General features: G+C 36.0%; 1 long non-coding RNA gene across 1 annotated transcript in view; it reads left to right on the top strand.

Moving 5' to 3' along the window:
• LOC138170362 (uncharacterized) overlaps nucleotides 1-5,831 on the top strand; it is an 85,956-nt gene extending 80,125 nt beyond the window's left edge. Inside the window, exon 3 of the long non-coding RNA XR_011170586.1 lies at nucleotides 5,677-5,831. This is a non-coding gene — a long non-coding RNA (uncharacterized lncRNA). The remainder of the gene's footprint in view (nucleotides 1-5,676) is intronic.
• The last annotated feature ends 9,520 nt before the right edge of the window (nucleotides 5,832-15,351 follow it).

The raw sequence follows: 15,351 nt of genomic DNA on the forward strand, positions 1-15,351 counted from the left end.
TATCCCCAACTATTAGCACAGTGCTTGGCACATAAAAGATAATATACATTGTTTGGTTTATTGCATTTAATTATTGACTTACACATCATGTAACATATAACTGTTAAATGAAAGTTATATATAATGTATAACTTAAGTATGTGTATATAAACATATATATGCACAAATACATATATGTGTATGGGGGAGGGCAGCTAAGTGGCAGAGTAGAGTGCCAAGCCTGAAATCAGGAAGACTCGTCTTCCTGAGTTCAAATCTGGGCTCAGACACTTACTAGCTGTGTGACATTGGACAAGTCACCTAACTCTTTGCCTCAGTTCCTTGGTTACAAAATGAGCTGCAGAAGGAAGATGTAGAGTGTAGAAAAGCACTCTAGTATCTTTTGCCAAGAAAACCCCACACGAGATCACAAAGAGTTGGATACAACTGAAATGACTGAACAACACGAATATATATAAAAATATAGATGCATATGTGTTTGCATATGTGTGTATATACATACACACAAACATAATATACATGCACATGCCTGTCTACATGCAAACACACATATACATATATATGCATACATATGTATCCTTCAGTAAAATGTAAGCTTCTTGAAAGAGTTTTTCTTTTCTGTCTTTGAACCCCTAGCACAGCTTGAACAAGGAGTTACTTAATACATGTTTGTTGAGTTAAATTAAATTTACTTAGACTGGTCTATTCTTCATGCCTTCTGTATTTTCCTGCATCCATGCATTTGCTCTCCCTCCTAGCCCAGAATGACCTTCTTCCATGAAGCCTTCCTTGACCTTTTTTAGCTCACAGTGATGTCTTCTTTCCCTAACTTCCTGAAGCACTTATTGATTATGCTATTTATCATCCTATTTCCTTGCCTGTATTAATAAAATATTTTGTATATTTCTGTCTTCTCCACAAATACACTGTAGGATTTTTCAGGACAAGGATGAGATGTCAAATGACTTTATACTTTATACATTATATTTACTCAATGAATATTTGCGAAACCACTTGGCAGTGAAGTACTGCTGGATGTTTGGGGCATGGCAGTGACATAGAAGTACTTTAGTAAGGGTCATCTGGCATCCAGTGCACTGTATGGATCAGGGGTGGGGGAGTAGGAAGAATAGAGACTGGCAGGTTAGTTAAGAAGTTGTCTCAATAGGTTTAGAGCTGACAGGGACTTTACCTTACAAGTTATTGAATCCCATCCCCACATTTTACTGATTAAGAAACTGAGGCTACTAGGTGGTGAAGTGAATAGAGCACTGGCCCTGGAATCAGGAGGACCTGAGTTCAAATCTGGCCTCAGACACTTAACACAAAACTAGCCGTGTGATCTTGGGCAAGTCACTTAACTCCAATTGCCCTGCCTTTCCCCCTCCAAAAATAAAACAGACAAACAAAAAGAAACTGAAGGTACATTAAATAATTGGCCAAAGTTATGAAGGTTGTAGGTGGTAGAATTGAGATGAAAGCCATTTGATGTCATCAGAAATATAAAGGAGGAGACTGAGGCTGGAGGCTGAGGCGGCTTCCATGTTGTCTTTGTCAAAACTGTGGTCATGGGTGTGGGGAAAGAAAGGTGAAAGACATGGAGTGGGTTCTGGGCATCCAGCTGGGCTTTTTGGTCAAGGACATAAAAGATTAAGTTCTTTTGAGATCTATCTTCTCTCCCTTCCCATCAAATATTCAGAGATCATAAACTTCTTCCTGGGAGCCACAGTGAAAGATGAGCTTCAGAAGATCCTGCCTGTTCAGGAACATACTAGAGTTGGTTAATTTACCAGGTTCAAGGCTTTTGTGGAGACAGGTGACTACAACCATCTTGTTGGTCTGAGTGTCAAATACTCCAAGGAAGTAGCTTTGGCTATCCATGGATCTGACCAAGCTTTCCATCATTCCTATGTGATTGCTGGGGGAACAATATAATTAAGCTCCACACAGTGTCCTGTAAGGCTGCTAGGCTTTGTGGATCAGTTCTGATGTTCCTATACAGGCATTGTCTCAGCTCTTATGCCTAAGAAGCTATGGATAATTATTGGAACTAGTGACAGCTGCACATCTGCTAAGATCTCTACTGCCACCTGGGCAACTTTGCCAAAGGAACCTTTGATATGCCATCTCCATCCAAAACCTATGGCTAGCTAACCCTAGACCTAGAGAAAGAGAATGAGTTCACTAGGTCTCCTTACCTGGTGCTTTAAGACTCTAAGGACTCTGTAGAGATTTTAAAAGATTGAAGCTGAAACATTCTTCTCTCCTCATGGCAGTTTATGGTTAAAGATGCAGAACAAAATACACCTTCTCAGAGATGTCCAGTGTGCTAATTTGTTTTGTTGGACCATACATATTTCTTACACGGGATGTCTTCTGGGGAGGTGTCAGGTAAGTTGGTAATGAGATAAAAAAGCACCAACAATATTTTTTTTAATACCTGAAGAAAATAAGAGGAGAAGAATAGAAATTTTTCAACTACATTGTTAAATCATATGTATATATGTATACAATATACTGTGTGTATATACATACAAATATGTATATAGTACCTAGTGTGTATATATATGTACATATATATATATCAACAAGTTCAGTTTCTTCCATAGTTCACTTTGAATACTGAAATGTTTGTATTGATAAGTTCACAATAAATTATTTTTTAAAACAGAAAAAATAGGAAAGATGGGGTGTTTGAGAGAAACATAGTCATAATTGGGCAACTTCTTAGGTTCCTGTACAGAATTGCTCACTTAGCTATCTATGTCAACACCACAATTACAAACTAACACCTCATTGCCTTTCTAGCACGCTGGAATGGAGGGCATAGTAATGCATCTTTTCTTTCCCTTCATCTCCAATTAGAATAGTAGGTCTCAGGAAAATAGGCACAAATAAGCCATGTGCCTAAGGAAGAAACTTTCTATTGTCAATAAGGATTAAAGCCCTGTAATTCAGAACCCATCTGTTCCTTGAAAAGGGGGTATTTTCATTGACCCTCAGATCTGGGAATGTAGAAGGTATAAATTTGCCTTCCTGGTGGTGATGAGTAGGCATAGGCGAGAGCAGGAAGGAAGATAATTATTCTTGGCTTGATTAGACCAATAGCAGTGGCCAAGGCTTAAAGAGGAAAAGATTCGGAGATCTTTACTCTTTAATCTTGTGGCTCTTTTCCTGATGAGCAGAATATCAGGAAAATACTCTGGTATTTTCTTTGAGCACTTCCTGCTGACTAAGGAAATGAAGAGCAAGCATTTCTCTTTTTTCTTTTAAGACCCCAGAAGTCTGAAAGTCTTCTTATGAAGCTACGCCTAACAGGACTCAGTTAACTCAATCTAATTCCATCCTATCTACAGCAATACTTGCATGCTTTATATCTGTAAGGTTACTGTTAAGAATTATATTGTCAACCTATATAATTGCTTTTGATAGATTTTCCTTTTTCATTGAATGAACAATTTCCCTGAGTCCCTATGTTTGTTAGATCATGTAAATATCTCTTCTTCTCAAGAAAAACTGTTGGGTGGCTAGGTGGCTCAGTGAATACAGGCCCTGGAGTCAGGAGGATCTGAGTTCAAATTTGGCCTCAGATACTTATCACAAAAACTAGCCATGTGACCTCAGGCAAGTCACTTAACCCCAATTGCCCTCCAAAAAACAAAAAAAGAGAGAAAAGCTGTCATTTTTTCTGGTAGGGTTCAGTTAAGTGCCCAGTGGTTTTTGTCTAGAATATCCTGGGTTAATGCCTAGAAAGAAAATGGAGGTTAATTTGTGGACTATCCATTTTCCATATATTGGCTTTAACAAACCTTGTGGTATAGAGTTTTAAGGAGAGTAGGATACTTAATAATATGGGAGCAACAATGAATGATTATAAAAATTCCAACTTATGTAACTTGAGAGAAAAGAGAAGTCAAGGAATATAACGAGTTTGACCAGGTGTGTGTGTGTGTGTGTGTGTGTGTGTGTGTGTGTGTGTGTGTGTGTCTATGTAGTGGAGAGGGGGAAGGGACCTCAGGAATCATCTTGTACAGTTTCCTCATTTCACAGATGAAAATCCTGAAGCCCTAAATGATTGCCTAAGTTCACACCGGTGACAAATGGCTTCATGAACCAGGATTTCAATCCAGATCCACTGACCACAGAATGAGAATTATTTTCTGCTGCTTTGTGCTTCAGACCCAGGTATATCGTAGCTAATAGAGGTGGTTATTAGGAAGTTAGAATTATAGACCATATAGGACTGAAATGTACAAGAAATATCAGGGCTAAAGTTAGATGTGGGAGTTTTTGGTATAGACATGGTGCTTGAAACCAAGGAGTGGGTGAAGTTGCCAAGGAAGCCAGTGTAGAAAGAACAATCACAAAAAGCTGCAGTCTAGGAGAGTCAAGGGGTATTTACTAAGTACCTAAGTATACCAGGTACTGTGCTAAGTGCTTGGAAAGGAAAAAAAATCGATTATGTTCTGGAGCTCATGAAATCTAGTGGAGGAGACAATATGCCAATAAATAACTATGAGCAAGGATAAATTGGAGATGATCAATAGAGAGAAGGTAATATCATTAAATGGGATTGTGATTCATATACAAGATAAGATTTTAGCTGGGACTTGAAGGAAATTGGAGAAGCTAGCAGGTAGAGGAAGAGGGAGAAAATGGAGACTTGGAGACAAGACACAGAAGGCAGACAGTCCTGGAGAAATATTATTCCACTTAGAGATCAGAATGAGGAGGGAAATCTTGGAAGGAGATAGAGGAATAATAGTCTTGGAGGGAGGTAGGAGATTAGCTAGGGTAGTGGCTTAAAGAAGATTTAACAAGGACCTTGTGGTTAACAGCATTAAATGTTGCTGTTAATGAGAAGAGACCAGTACATCTCACAATTAAGAGTTTATTGATGACTCCAGAGAGAGATCAGTTTCAGTAAAGTGGTGGAAATGGAAACCAGCTTGCTAGTAATTGAGAACAGAGGATTTGGTGAAGCATAGTCACCTGTGTGTACTCTCAGGTTCAGGTGCTGTAGATGCAAAATTCTTGCTGGCAGGTCCCTCCTGTAAGAGAAAATGTTAAGCAGGGTTCCTATGGATACCACAGTCAGGAATACATCGTTAGTAGATAGATTTAGTAGACAATTACTTCTTTCCCCCCCTCTTACCAATTCCAAGAGAGCATTGCTTTATGGTCCTAAAGGGAGTGAAAAAGAATTTACTCAGACTGTGGGAAGCCCTGAATAAAGCAAAGTAAAAGAAGAGGGGAAGCTATTCACTTGATATGTGACATTAGATAAGTCACTTAACCTGAGGGTTTTTTTTTAATTCTATGAACTGGGGACAATAATACCTCTTCTGACAACGGTTGAAGAAGCAGGTTGGAATCATTGAAAGCAGTGAAGAATTTCCCAAATGCTGTAAACCCAATATAATCCTCCTGTGCATTTTTGGATTCAGATCATTATTTTTAACACCTAACACATCCCTCTTTCCCCATACATTCATACGCACACACACATATATGTATCTAATATATATGTATATACATACACATATAGACATACATTATACACACACACAACTGTGTGTATGCTCATACCACATTTGACCTGTATAGTGGATTGCTTGTCTAAATGCATGTTATAATCTGATCAATATTCACTTTTTATCCAATTTGTTTTTCTAGGCTGAATCTCATTTGAATGACTATGAATCTCATGAATAAGGCCTTTTAGAAGAATCCAATTGGGTGGCTAGGTGGCACAGTGAATAGAGCACCAGCCCTGGAGTCAGGAAGACACTGAGTTCAAATCTGACTTCAGACACCACTTAACAGAAAACCAGCCGTGTGACCTCAGGCAAGTCACTTAATCCCAGTTGCCCTCCAAAAAGCAAAAAAAAAAAAAATCTAATTGACACAATAGCTTCAATAAAGCTGTAGGCTATAACATGTTTGGCTCTTAGGTGGAGCATTATATACACTGGTGGATTTGGGATCAGAAAGTTTTGAATTAAAATGTCGCTTCAGACACCTTGTAGATGTGTGACCCTGGGCAAGTCACTTAACCTCTGCCTCAGTTTCCTCATCTATGAGTTGAGGATGATAAAAAAATGAGTTGCTTTGAGGAGAAAATGAAGTAACATTTGTATAAAGCTTTGCAGGTCTTAAAGTACTATATAATGCTAGACATTATTATTACTGCTGTTATTAAATAAACTCATAAAATTGACAATATTTGTATACAGTAATAATAAATGCTAGGAGAAAGTAATATAAAGGAAAGTTTCATTTGAAATAACAACAAAAATACTTAAAACACCTGAGAGTCAGTATACCAAAGCACACACTGTACCTAGATGAATATAATTACAAAATGTCTCTAAAGAATTAAAGGACAAGCTGTTACATAATTAGAGGCATATTTACTATCTATGGCTGGACTGTGGCAATATAATAAAAATGACTATACCACTTAAATTAATTTACAGATGAGTGTTATGCCAATCAAACCACCAAATGGCTACTTTTTAGAGCTAGATAAAATAGCAACAAAAGTAATTTAAAGGAACCAAAAAATCTAGAAAATCCAGGAAAATAATGGGGAAAAAGTTAGGAATGAAAAGAGAGTAGCACCTTTAAACTTCTAACTATAATATAAAGCAGTATTTTTTTTTGTGGTTGAGGCACTTATAAAATTCAGAAAAGTTTCCATCTAGTTTTTTGAATTACTTAAATCTCTTTCATTGTCAGAGTGTAGCCATTAATAGTAAAGTATCAAAATCCACAGATTTTTATTCAAAGTTCCCAACTTTTTATAAAGAGGTACAATGAAATAAGGGTAATGAAAACACTGTCTTAAAAAATGAGACAGAAACAGTCAGTGTAGGTCAAAGGGTTATTAAATGAAGAGCACAAGGTGATTAAACTGATTCCACATCAGTAAGTGGCAGGTGTACAGTATAGACAGCCAATATATATATGGTACAAACAATATCTCTGATGGACAAATAACCTTCAAAGGCCTCAGTTTTCTTTTCTGTAAAATAGGGCTTGACTTTGATCTCTAACATCCCTTAGAGCTCTGAATGTAAAGCAGTATTTTTCAAAGCCATTTAGTATTAGTATGAAATAAAAAAGTGTATCAATGGGCCAAACCCTATAAGGTCTGAGTTCCAAGATATATTGACAACTAACAACAATCTACAAAAGCCAAAGTACTTCACCAATAGGTAATTGATGAAAGATGATGAACAAATATATCTCAGAAGAATTGCAAACTCTTTACAATGAATGCCTTAACTAGGGGGACCTGGAGCCTGGAAGCCACATATGGCCTTCTAGGTTCTTGGGTGCATCTCTTGACTGAGTTCAAGCATTACAGAACAAATCCTTTTATTAAGGGCATTTGTTCTGTGAAGTTTGGAGTCAGTCAAAGGGTTGTGCTTGAGGACCTAGAAGATCACATGTGGACTCCAGGCTGCAGGTTCCCCACCCTGTACCCAAATCACTAATAATTAGAGAATTGCAAATCAAACCAACCCAGAGGTTTCAGCTTACACACAGCAAATTGACAAAAATAAAAATAAGTGAGAATATGTAGTGATAGTGGGTCTAACAAAAGATAGGTACATTAATGCATTGTTGGTGAAGTTATGAATGGTTTTAACCATTCTAGAAATCTATGTTGAATTATGTAAAGAGAGGGACTCAAATGTAACTTACTCTTTGACCCAGAATTTCCACTGCTAGGCATATATATATATGCTAAGGAGGTGATTGTCAAAAAGAAAGGCCCATTAATTATAATGAACAAGCTTGGCCACAAAGAAGAGATAAAATAAGACATATGCCCCTTTCCTTCCAGACATGGTGGACCATAGCTGTGGAACACCATATATAACATCAGACTTTTTTTTATTCATTACTTAGTTTTGCTGAACTTTTTTTCTTTCCTCATTTGAAATTCTTCCTTATAAGGGAGTGGCTCTTTGGGAGAGGTTGAGGAGAAAGATACAGTAGGAAATCTGGGTGATTAAAAAAACAAAAGATCCAAACAAAATTGTATTTTATAAAACAAAGAAAAAAAGGCTTTTTAGGATTTTAGGGCTTAACGAAGTTGGTACGTTTTCTTTGAGGATGGGAGCCTCTTGAGAATCTAACCATTGATAGAGACTCCATCTTATATTTGAATTCTGTTTAGAATATCTTGTACAACATTGGTGATTTGTATACTCTTTGGTGAGTGTATATCTCTCTGTTTTTAGCCTTGCTTAATCTTGCTAATGATTTCTGAACAAAGTTTTATAGATAGAAAAATAGATAGATATAGTTATATATATCTCTATATCTATCATAGAATCTTTTTAAAAACATGAATATTGAAATCTAAAAAAAGTGCTATAATAATTTCTGGATAGACTCTTTTCCCCCTGGAACTGAATCTTCTCTTTGAACAAAGAAAATGTTACTTAAAATCTGTCATGGGATTTTGTTAGATTTTAATGTGTAGTAGAAATGCTATTGGAGGAGAGTCTCTGGGCTACATTTTACTCTATTGATCAAGTCATGTACTTTTAACAAAAGTAATAAACAGCAAAGTGTCATTTCATGTTCTCTATATACGTTTTGGTCATTTACGTGCCCGTGAAAATACAGCGTCCTTTAAAAATCACCTGCAAAAGTTACTTTTAAAAAAAATTATTTTTTTGGTGAAGGACAGATAAAAATACCGTAGATGGTCTTTCCTGCTCTTTAGCAATATTTGATTGTGATGTATCTTGAAAACTGATCCCTGAGAACCTTTAAAATTATGTCACTTCTGGTATAGATTTCTTCTGTATCATTTGGTATGATCTAGTAATTATTTCTGATTTCATCATTACATGCTATTGACATATAAATATGATCTATGTGATAACAGGTACTGAGGTCATAGAATATTGAGGGATGCTATTGTTTTCACTTTATAGACCGTAGAAGAGACAAAAGATTTATTCCATTTCACACCTATTTTTTTCTTCCTTTTCTTCAACAGTTTCCTGTATAATCACTCTAGAGATGTTCTGGCCAATGTCGTTCTCACACCTAGCTCTTTAATCTCATTTCCCATTCAACTATTCATAAGATTACGTCATTCAGTACAATGTAATCCTACTCTAATGTTTTTGCCAAGCTCCTATTTCTGTTAGATAAGGGCATTGACTATTTGCCACGTAAAGTGGTTTCTAGACTTTTTTTTTCTTCAGGATCCTTGTAGTAGTTACTGGTTTGTACTGGTTAAACATCTATAAGTAGTAATGGTAGTTATAATAAATATCTTCATTGCCGTCCATTTTTTTTTCAGTTTTTAGAATTGACAGTTTGTTTGAACAGGTTTAATTGAAATTTGTTGTAATTGTATCTAGGGCCTTCTCATCTTTGTCCTTCCTTGTAAGATGTTGCCAATTTTCACCTTTACTTTAATCAGTTGATGTTCTAATTGCAAAGACAGTGATTCTGAAATGGTTTCCACATGGCTAGTCTTTTCCTGTCCGTTAAGATATAGTCAATTTCATTTTCATATCTTTAAAATTGTTCAGTACGTTTCAAGCCCAGTACTTTCCATCACTTTTCTTGAAGTATTTGAGAGAAATGATTATTTTTATCTCATATTAATAATCAATCATTAAATTAAAATGAAGGTTTTCCTTTCCTATTTCAACATTCAGAAACCAGCCCCTGTAGGTTATTCGGCTGGTCTCTGAAGGAAATTTCTGATAGATGACATTGCCCAAGTCCTCTGGGCATATGCTTCATGATCTTGGCCACCTCACTAGAAAACCTTACAAATAGAATTCAGTCTAGGTGAGTTCTTGCTTTTAAGAAATAAGCCCCGTCCTCAGAACCTCCCATTAGAATTTAGGTTGACCTAGCTTATGAAAGGGAAAACCAAGCAGGGTGGTCTGGGTAGAGATGAATTCTTTTGCCCAGAGCCCTGGAGGCAGCTGAATCTCATGATCAGGTCACATTCTCAAAAGAAGAAGCTGAAGACTTTCCCCCCACCTCCTCATTAATATGTTCACCCCATCACTGATTTTTAAACAATTAAAGTTGATTTTTACCCTTAAAGATAGCCCCTTTCCCAAAGGCTTTTAAGCATTTAATGTTCTTGGGGGGTGGGGGAGGCACTCATCTTTGGCTTTCCAAGAGTACTGCTGATCTCAATTTATTGATTATTTGCTAGCTATCCTTAATAAATTGATTATAAATTCCCCAGAAGCTGTCTCTTAGACTTTTCATTCATCTCATAGTCATGATATTCAGAGGAGGCTGTTATTCTCTTTTATTTCTTGTTCTAAAACTTTATTTGCTAACAAAGCCTTCACTGTCCTCTTATGCTCACTTTCACATTGAAGCCATCCAATATAAAGGTCAACGTTAACAACGAAGACTACGTTGTTAACTTCCTTATGGGATTTTTCTGTTTCTTTGTCTTTTACAATGCACATTGGAAATATGCTTCCGCCATCTTCACGGTGATCTGTTTGCTTATGCTCATTAGGAGTGTTGCAATGTGAGATGACCAAGGATTCTCTATGAAAGAAAGTTTCTTGCCACATTCAGCCATAAGATAATAGCAATAATAATAATGATGGTGACGATGATCGGCAATTATGTAGTATCTTAAGTGTGCAAAGCACTTTGCATGTGTTATTAGCCTGACTTTTTATTTTGCTGTCTGAGTAGAATCTGTGTTGTCCTTATAATTTTGTTTCTTTACTTTTGCTTTTGATAGAAGTATTTAATGAGGGCAGAGCCAAGATGAGAGAGTAGAGAAAGCAATCGGTTGAGTTGTCCCAACATTCCCTTCCAAACAATTTTAAAATAAGACCTCAAATCAGATTCTGGCATGGAGAGCCAACAAAAGATCAGAAACATGTTATAGTCCAAGACAATATAGGAGGTTGGAAAGAGAGATCTGTGACTCAGGAGAGGAAGCTGGCCTGGAACCCATGAAGATGAAATATCTGTGGTGGGACTAGATGGTGGTGACAAAAGCAACAGGAACTCCAGGAGCTCTCAAGCTAGGGATGGAAATGGGACCTGACAACTGGACATAAAGATATTATAGGTACTCCCCTGTGCTAGCCCTGGGTGCAGGACAAGATGGCGTTTGGCAACTCTATGGCCTATCCCTACTTCTGGGTCATAGTTTAAGGGAAGAGATGAACACTTTCTTTCTGTGTGTGTGTGTGTGTGTGTGTGTGTGTGTGTGTGTGTGTGTGTTTGTAGAGAGGAACATTTTCAATCAAAATGGAGCGGGAATCCTGAGAGACAATGGTTTGGTAACTCTGTTGCCTATATGCACTTTTGGGTCATAGGTCAAGGGCAAAGAGGAGCACTTTTGGTCAAGAGGGAGTAGAAGCCCTGAAGGGCAGTATCACTTCCTGTACCAAGGAAGGAAGGGACCTGAGGAACAGTATCAGTTGTAATCCTGAAGAATTGAGTGCCCTTCCTGGATAAGGACCAGAGTAAAGACCAAGAGAACCAGACCTCTTTTTATATTACGCCATCTCAGAAGCACTGAAAAATTCCAAACTCCTAGAAATTGCTTTGAGAACAGTAGTACAAAAAAGCTTGAAGCTTAAGACAGTGCCCTTCATTCTACCATCCCCATACTGGGAACAGGGTCCAACATTAACAAAAAGTTCCAAATCAACAGGGTAGGAAAAATGATCATGATCAAAAAAGCTACCATAGTGATAGGGAAGATCAAGACATAAACTCAGAAGAAGACAATGAAGTCAAAAGAGTTACAAGCAAAGTCTTAAGAAAAAATGTGAAATGTACACAAGCTCAACAAGAATTCCTAGAAAAAAAATCTAAAAATGATTTTCAAAATCAAGTAAGACTTATACAGGAAAAATTGGGTAAAGAAATTAAGCAAAGGAAGATAATTATGAAATGACAATAGCGTAGTAAAAGAGTCACAAAAGTAATGAAGAAAAAAGCATTTTAAAAATAAGAATTGGTCAAATGGAAAAAACAAGAATTACAAAAATTCACTGATGAAAATAACTTTGTAAAAAGTATAATTGACCAATAGAAAAAAAAGAGGTACAAAACTCACTGAAGAAAATAATTCCTTAAAAATTAGAATTGTGCTATCCACATTTAGAGAAAAAGCTATGGAGTCTGAATACAGATCAAAGAATACTATTTTTTCTTTTTTTGTTTTTTTCTTTCTTCTCATTTCCCTCTTTTGTCTGATTCTTCTTTCACAACCTGACTAATGTGTAAATATGTTTAATATGATTGTAAATATATAGACAATATCAGATTGCTTGCTCTCTAGAGGAGAGAAAGAGGGAGAAAAAAATTTGGAACTCAAAATCTTATAAAAGTGAATGTTGCAAACTATTCTACATGTAATTGGAAAAACACCATTAAGTGGAAAAAAGTAAAACAAAATTTATCTAAAAAACCAATCTCTAATTAATTACCAAATAGAAATCCTGAAAATCAAAGGAGATATTAGAAAAGCAAAAAAAAAAAATCATTGACCTAATAAATGAAACCAGGAAAAAATGAATTAAATAAACAAACCATTGGTTAATTTGATTTTTAAAAAAGAAAGAACATAACTGAATTAATAGTACCCAAAATGAAAAGGGTGAATGTATCACCAAAGGACGAAATTAAATCAATTATTAAGAATTATTTTGCCTAATTAAATGTCAATAAAACTGAAAGTCCAAGTGAAATGGATGAATATTTTCAAAAAATAAACTCTTCCACCTTAACAGAAGAAATGGAATACACAAAAAACCCTCGCTTAGAAAAATAAATTACATAATTTAATAGTCAATAATAATCAATGAGTTCCCCAAGGAGGGGGGAAAACCTCAAAGGAACAGTTATATTTACAAGTGAATTCTGCTAAACATTTAAGCAATAATTAATCGCAGTACTATGCAAATATTTGAAAAAATAGGTAAGGAAGGAATCCTACCAAATTTTTTATGATACAAATATGATTTTGATACCTAAACCAGGGAAAGCAAAAACACAGAAACAAAACTATAGACAAATTTCCTTAATGAATTTCGATGCAAAAAATTTAAATAAAATATTAGTAAGGAGATTACAGAAATATATCAGAAAGATAATATACTATGACCAGATAGGATTTATACTAGGAATCCAAGGCTGGTTCAATAGTAAGAAAACTACCAATATAACTGACCACATCAATAACAAAACCAACAAATGTCATATGATTACATGAATAGATGCAGAAAAAACCTTCGGCAAAATACAACACCTATTCCTATTCAAAGCACTAGAAAACAGCAGTTAATGGAAACTTGCCTAAGATAAGTAGGGTCTGTCTAAAATCAAGAGCAAGCATTATTTGTAATGGGGCTAAGCTTGAAGCCTTTCCAGTAGGATCAGGAGTGAAGCAAGGATATTCATCATCACCACTATTATTCAATATTGTACTAGAAATGCTAGCTATATCACTTTTAAAAAAAGAAAAAAGGAATTGGGTGAACGAAAATAGGAGATGAGGAAATGGAATGTCACTCTTTGCGGATAATATGATGTTACTCTTAGAGAACCCTAGAGAATCAAACAAAAAACTATTTGAAACAATCAACTACTTCAGTAAAGCTTCAGCATAGAAAATAAACCCTTATAAGTCATCAGTATTTCTATATACTACCAACAAATCACAGTAGCAAGAGATCTTCCTGACTCCAGGGCTGGTGCTCTATTTGCTGCACCACCTGGCCCTTCTGTCAGCATCCATCTTAAATGAGACATCTTGGCACAGGAATATACATACCCATATAATGTAATAGTACCTATAGCACTTTAAGGTTTGCTGAACACTTTACATATATCACCTCATTTGATCTTCACAACAACTCTGTGAGATAGAAACATCATTCCCATTTACAAATGTGAAAAATGAGGCTGCAAGGTTAAGTGACTTGTCTAGGGCCACATAGCTACTAAGTATCTAAGGCAGAATTCAAACTCTGAACTTCCTGAGTCAAAGTTCAGAGCTCTATCCCCTTTCCCACCTATCTACCTAGGATTTACATTGAACTAAGCAAGTGGTCTATTAGGGAAATCAATTCATCAAGATAATCATTTACCAGGGATGACTTGTATAAATAAAAATGGAATCCTTAATGAAATTCTAAACATTTCTAAATCTTAAAATTTAAAATTTTAAAATTTTAATTTTATTAAATTAAAAATTAAAATTAAATCTTAAAAATTCTAAATCATGAAACTATTTTTTATAAACATCATCACAATTGATGGATTATAGTTAGATTATAATTGATGCCTCATCAAAACTCATTTAGCTCTTTATGGCTATGAACATACGGACTTCTCAACTCCCAGTAAAGATAGAAGAAGGAAGAATAATTGAGAGGGAAAAAAATGTAAAATCAGCTGCTCTGCTTTTGGCTCAGCACCAGATCCTAATAAATCCAAGGCTGTGCTTATATCTACACTACACCTTTTTTATGTGATCTGTGATTTGATGTATCCAAGGAAAGTGATAGGGCTGTAATTCCATTTTTCCAGTAGCATATTAGTTCATTGGTAGACAATGAATGTACGTTAGGTATGTCGAACACTTAAATTAACACGTGTGGTCTAAGAATTGTGCTTCTTAATATATTCTACCCCCTTTTCTGCCATTTTGTCACTGTCACTATAGAAACAAAATAGTGCTACATAGGATCAAAGTCCGTTGTATATTTTCATCTGTTTCATGGCCTACATGGTGGCTAGAAAGATTAATCGCCTGGTTGGTGAACTGCTAGCTATGAGTGGCATCTAGACCTTCCATACTTAGACTGATGCTGTGACAGCAGACACAGTCTGTGACAGCAGACACAGTCTGTCACTGCCTTTCCAATTTTGTGGAGTCTGCCAAAGCTTGTATTCTGCTGGTATACTCTTTGAGAAACCAAGGTCACCTCCATGCTAAAATAAGATTTCAGAGTAGTATTGTGAAATAAGGCTTTTTGGTAGACTTTAACCTCCTTGACACCCACCTCAAAAAATAAGGAACCTCTCAAACCCCTGCTTCACATAAAAATGACAGGATTGTCTATGAGAAGTGTCAAATTAGTGATATCGACAGTGAGAGATTATTTAGAACTGCAAAAACAGAGCTGAAACTGCATGGGAAGGCTTTTATAGAGAAAATGGTATTTGGTGGGAATGTAGAGGACCTTGGAAATCAGGGTGTGGTGTTTAAACTTGAGCCTCTGAGTCAAGGAATGTTTTTAAAGCTGTATTGAGGAAAAGAATTTCATAGAAAACAAAGGATCATTGCTTGAGGAAGATGGG

This window comes from Petaurus breviceps, unplaced genomic scaffold (genome assembly GCF_028583685.1).
Source record: "Petaurus breviceps papuanus isolate PSGF00001 unplaced genomic scaffold, PetGlider_PUasm1.0 38, whole genome shotgun sequence".
In the NCBI taxonomy this organism is placed as follows: Eukaryota; Metazoa; Chordata; class Mammalia; order Diprotodontia; family Petauridae; genus Petaurus; species Petaurus breviceps.